The sequence below is a fragment of the Sinocyclocheilus grahami genome, unplaced genomic scaffold, assembly GCF_001515645.1.
Source record: "Sinocyclocheilus grahami isolate Dianchi unplaced genomic scaffold, SAMN03320097.WGS_v1.1 scaffold2724.1, whole genome shotgun sequence".
Lineage (NCBI taxonomy): Eukaryota > Metazoa > Chordata > Actinopteri > Cypriniformes > Cyprinidae > Sinocyclocheilus > Sinocyclocheilus grahami.
This window is the reverse complement of record NW_015507902.1, coordinates 35609-41788: the sequence shown is the minus strand read 5'-3', so window position 1 is coordinate 41788 and position 6180 is coordinate 35609. Positions and strand designations below refer to the sequence as shown.

General features: G+C 36.0%; 1 long non-coding RNA gene across 1 annotated transcript in view; it reads left to right on the top strand.

The window, feature by feature from the left end:
* Nucleotides 1-6180, top strand: part of LOC107575558 (uncharacterized) — a 52108-nt gene that overhangs the window by 14514 nt on the left and 31414 nt on the right. Inside the window, exons 2-3 of the long non-coding RNA XR_001607899.1 lie at nt 2086-2262; nt 4012-4183. This is a non-coding gene — a long non-coding RNA (uncharacterized lncRNA). The remainder of the gene's footprint in view (nt 1-2085; nt 2263-4011; nt 4184-6180) is intronic.

Here is a 6180-nt window from a genome sequence, read left to right as displayed (position 1 = left end):
TAGGACTAAAAGGAGTAGTTTCTTCCACTGTTAGAAGGAAAAAATTCAAGTGATTGCGCCGGCACCGCAAGTGCACACACAGTTAAGCATTGCTACCTTGACAATGCAGCCTGTTCATTATCATAATAAAATACAGTCAGTCAAACATATGGAGAAAAAAAAATATTTTTAAAAAAATATGTAGTAAAATCTGTGCCGTTAAGTGTTATCACAGTACCGACGTGATGTTATGCAAAACATTTTGTTTTACGTGGATATTGGAACGCAAGGGAAGAACATAATAAATAATAATTTGCCATTCAAATACATTGTGAATCCGGAAACATTTGATTTTGTGTGGAATGAGAGACCCAATGTTGGTTTCAGTTTCATTTTAGCCTAAATGAATTCATTTTGAATTTCATATTTTTAATTCTTGTTCTTTTCTAAATACTGTTAATTGAAAGGATTTGTTGTGGAGTGAGGGGAACTAAAATAGCCTAGCTATGTTTACACAGTGTTTATTATAATGTTTGTAAACATTTCGTGTCGGCATTAGGCCTATTTCTGAATGAAATAAAAAATGTGACTTATACGTGACTTGTTTTTTTTCTCCCTAAAAACACTTTTTTTATATACGCGTAGCGTATTTTAACCATGCAGCAAACCTTTTTAAATATTTTGATAAATTACTGGAAAAATAAATAAATGACTTTTTAAACCATTTTATGGTTTTATGGCCAGTCGACCGGTGCATCTGTACTTTACTGTATAAATTATATATAGATGAATCATTGTTAAAGATACTCGCCAAGATGGGTATTTTGACATACTTTTTTTAATGTGTCTGTCTGTTCAATCGCAAGACTGCGCACTGTACACACAGAACACAGCGTGTGAGTACTGAATGGCGTTGTCTTTCGTGTCTTGTTAGAATGCTTTAAAATTGCTTTAAATTTTGTAATCGGCAAGGCTTAAAAACACATGCAAATGATCAAATTTCGTGACGAAGCAGTGGCACGATCGGGTCAGTGACAAATTCGTCAACTGTCCCGTGCATCTTTCACGCTGGCCCCGGGCAGTCCTTATTATCAAGCCCTGGCTAGTGTTTAGGACAATTAGTGGTTTAGAGTGATACGTTCATTTGCCATAGATTTTTTTAAAGACTTGTATTATTCATCATAATGAGGGCTAATCAATAGTTCTCGAGCATTCTAAAAGCCTTTTTTCTGCTGTGCTTCAGTTTTCTCATTTACTCTCCCATTACATTGCGGGAAACTTGTCAGTAAAACTGTTTTTGTTTTATTGTTTTTTTTTTTATATCTCAAGCAGGCTTTAAACTCCAGGCAGTTTCTTGTATTAAATACCCAATGCATTTTAATCTTATTTTTAGCTTATATAGCTCAATATCATGGCGTTATAGTACATATCTAGGTTGTGTTTCAAAGTAATGAACAAAGCATTCATTATTAATAAATGTAGTCCTGCAGTTTTGGTTTTAAATTTACCGGTAGCCTTGTTCTTTAAAATATGAAAAGATATGATCCCACTGGTGCGCTAATTGATAGCCTACATTTCAAATAGCCTAAGGGCCCCATGAGAATCAATATTGTTGGTAGAGAATACTGGTCTGGAACAAGAACAAAGGCCCATCTGAAGTCAAAAGCTTTATGGTTTCCTAGTTGCTATAATCTAGAACGCATATAAGCACTCATTTAATCAAACCCTTAGTGCTCTCTGCCCTAGGTCTCACATCTGTTGAGATGAAGTAAAAGGTTCTTAATTAACGCAGCAGGAAATCTTCGCTTTCATCTTCTCCCTGTATACAAATCATTAGATTTGATCACAGCTCAGCGCCGATCAGCTGCTTGCCTGAAGTCATTATCCAAATAGATTAGCTTCTCATTTTATAACCTCTTTCTATTCGTGAAACTTCATGGCAAAGCTTGAGACAGTGCTGTCTTTCATCACCGTTACATAATGTGTGCCTTAAGACGTGTTCACAATGCCAGCGATTTCCAAAATTTGCTGTTTTGATGTTTGTGTGATTGATTTTGCTTCCTCAACCCCATAAAATCGTTATATTCTCTTGTGATTCATCCACAGGTTGCATTGAGCGCCCATTTCCTCCTGCCTCCCCTAGTGGGATGGTTCTGCATGACAGGGAGGGTATGGTTCTGTAAACCCCTCTCTGTTCTCCAGTTCCCATCCCATAAACCCAGTGGACCACAGCCATAGTGTTGCCTTCAATGAACATCCCTCTGGAGCTCTAGAGTAAGTCAAGTAAGTCAGCCAGATTGAGTTTTATAGATAAAGACTCTTAGTTAATCCAGCGACCTCTGGTATTAAAAAGCTAGATTTTCTCTGTACACTTCAATAACATTCATTTAAAACATCCACAGACTACTTTTTTTTTTTTTTTTTTTTTTAATTGGATCTAGACCCATTTCATTTTCAATGTGATACTAAATCTAAAAAGTGTTTTTTAAAGACTCACATTTCACTCCCATTGCTGTAGACCTACAATAACGGTGAAAGTGGTAAATGCTGTTTTTTTTTTTCGTGGGCTGAACTGTTTGCCCACTTTTTAACCATCAAGGTCCTTCGTAAAGTCACAATCTGTGCTGATGTGCAGCAGGTTATTGATGTGGATATGGTGCAATTGTATAAACACTTTGCCAAGCCTTGGTTAGGCTTTATTCGTGTGGCTTATAACTAGATGAAGTGTAACAGACATTACAGTTGCTATGGCAATGCAAAAAAGGATTTTGCACACATATGCATCTATGACTAGATTGTCTCGGCTTCTGTTGAATTTTCACATTCACTGATAACATGACTGTCATGTATGCTTGATGTTACATAACTTCTGTTTGCTTCTGCAGTTTTGTTACCTTTTCCTTTTACACTGATAGGTAAATACCAAGTAGTTAAGCTTATTTAAAGGGGTCATATGATGCGATTTCAAGTTTTCCTTTTTCTTTGGAGTGTTACAAGCTGTTCGTGAATAGATAAGATCCCTAAAGTTGCAAAGACTAAAGTCTCAAACCCAAAGAGATATTCTTTATAAAAGTTAAGACTCGCCCATGCCCTCCTAAAATGCCTCATTTAAACACGCCCCCACATGTCTACGTCACTGTGTGGGAAGATTTGCATAACACCGCCCAAATGTATATGCAAAGTAAGAAGGCATAACTTTAATTCTCGCTGTAGTATTGTTGGAGACGCTGTGTGTTTCGTTATGAAAGCAAAACTACTTTGATTGTCCTTCCAAAGGAGGACACATCTAGAAATCAGTGGTGAAGTTGTATGTACAACACTGTTCCAGAACAGTTCAAACCAAATATTCAGATGTGTGCAACGCATTTTTATGGAGGACGAGGACTGTTTCTTAAGAGAGTAGCCTACAATGCCAGTGTTCCGGTGAATTCAGTTCCCCTGCTTCCCCTTCGGCGCGCATGCTGACCCTATACAGTCTATGATGCTGACAAATAATGCTGACTCACAGCCTTTAAGTACATTTTCATATTTAAAGGATTTGCCACTGATGATTCAAACGCGAGTTTTGAGCAGCGTAGAGTATTGCTTGTTGTTTGTCGTTTCTCCATTCACAGATGCAGACATGGTTTTATGTTTACACGGGTTGATGCAACGCAGCTCGTAAAAAGACAGTATAAGTCATTATAATCAGTAATTATGTCCCGACATAATGGGTTTTATTGTTTTTGTCTCGTCTCGCCGGGACACGGCGTCAAAGTATGGTAAGGGGTGTAACATTTCCGTCACACGCTTGAGGTTTTTTTTTTATTATAGTACTTATTTATTTCAGATACTAAAAATGATCTAATATTTATATTTTATTTTGTTTCAGCTTTATTTCAATAACTGAAATAAAAAAAAATATTTTTTTTTTTAATCCGTTTTTTTTTTTTGGCAGTTAATAGTAATAGCACCATAGGACTGATGACCATATTCTACTGCTGTGTAAATGTTGCCTACACACAGCCTTACACAGTTTTACTTCTTGCACAGGTTACACTGGGTGTCCATTCTCTGCTGCCCTCCCCCCGGTGGGATGGTTCTGCATGACAGGGAGGGTGTGGCACCATAGCCCCCTCTCCTTGAGATCTCTCCCACCATAAACTCAGTGGACCACAGCCATAGTGTTCCCCTCAATGAGCATCCCTCTGGAGCCCTAGATCAAGTAAGTCATGATCATGCAGAATCTCAAAGCTGTATTAAAATTACCTGAATTGGCAACAGCTGAAACTGTAGATCCAGCCATAACAAGCCTTTTATAGTAGGAAATGTTTACATAATCATCTAGTGTTTTGATGGTTGTGATGGTACTAACTGGACTGCATTCTTAGTGGCGTGACAGTAGCTCAGCTGTTTTCAAAATAGTGAAGCTATTTTCTCCAAGTAGTGGTGGCATGACTGAACGTTACATCACCGTTGTTTATATCACATTATATTACACATGTAGCTTCATGTGTGCAGAGGTAAAAATCAGATACTCGTAACATATTATTGGGTATTCATTTTATCGATTCAAACAGTTTGTTTATATATTGTTTTATATATATTACCAATACCATATATATACCAATACCAGTGAAAATCTACGGTTCTCGGTACCAATTTCGGTACCAAAGCAAAACAAAACACAAAAACATGCTAATTGAACAACATTTTTATTTATAACGTTAAACAAAAATTAAATGTACAAAACCAATGCCATTCTTTATACTTATTTAAAATTGTTTCAAGTTTTTCCACAAGCAATAAAAGTATGAAAAAAGTAAAGAAGCTTCACCCAAAAGTTTAGTCATAGTTTTGCTGCCACTGAAAATCATCTGTAAACTGTTGTCTGTTTTAGGGTTTGCTGGTGTGTTTCAGGATCTTCCTCAGTCTGCAGCTGTAAAAGGAAAATATAATATACTTAAGTAAAGCAATGGGCTGAGTCTGACCAAATGCAACATAAGATCATTGACACCAGCTAAAATATACAGTGGTGTGAAAAAGTGTGATTTCTTATTTTTTTGCATGTTTGTCACACTTTAATGTTTCAGATCATCAAACAAATTTAAATATTAGTCAAAGATAACAAGTGAACACAACATGCAGTTTTTAAATGAAGTTTTTATTATTAAGGGAAAACAAAATCCAAAACTACATGCCCCTGTGTGAAAAAGTGTTTGCCTCCTAAACCTAATAACTGGTTGGGCCACCCTTAGCAGCAACAACTGCAATCAAGTGTTTGCGATAACTTGCAATGAGTCTGTTACAGCGCTGTGGAGGAATTTTGGTCCACTCGTCTGCAGAATTGTTGTAATTCAGCCACATTGGAGGGTTTTCGAGCATGATCCGCCTTTTTAAGGTCATGCCACAGCATTTCAATAGGATTCAGGTCAGGACTTTGACTAGGCCACTCCAAAGTCTTCATTTTGTTTTTCTTCAGCCATTCAGAGGTGGACTTGCTGGTGTGTTTTGGATCATTGTCCTGCTGCAGAACCCAAGTTCGCTTCAGCTTGAGGTAGGGCTGGACGATATGGCCAAAATTTATATCACGATATATTTCTTAATTTCGGTCGATACGATATAATCCCGATATCGATATGAACACTATTAAAAAAAGCCTTATTAAAACTGCCAAGAACGCCAAGTCTATGAAACCTCTTCATATAAAACTAATAAATTTTCTTAATAAATTAATGTTCACCTTTTATTTGTATTTAGACTTCATACAAACAAGAAATGTGAAATCACTGTCAAATAAACATCTCAGATTCACCTTATTAATTATTAATATTTTTAACTTCAAACTATAGGCTAACATACACTACCAGTCAAAAGTTTTTGAACAGTAAGATTTTTAATGTTTTTTTAAGAATTCTCTTCTGCTCACCAAGCCTGCATTTATTTGATCCTAAATATATTTTTTACTATTTAAAATAACTTTCTAATAGGAAATATTTTAAAATGTAATTTATTCCTATGATTTCAAAGCTCAGTTTTTAGCATCATTACTCCAGTCACACGATCATTCTAATATTCTGATTTGCTGCTCAAAAAACATTTGTTATTATGTTGAAAACAGCGGAGTAGAATTTAAGGTTTCTTTGATGAGTAGAAACTTCAGAAGAACAGCATTTATCTGAAATAGAAATCTTTTGTAACATTATAAATGTCTTTATCATC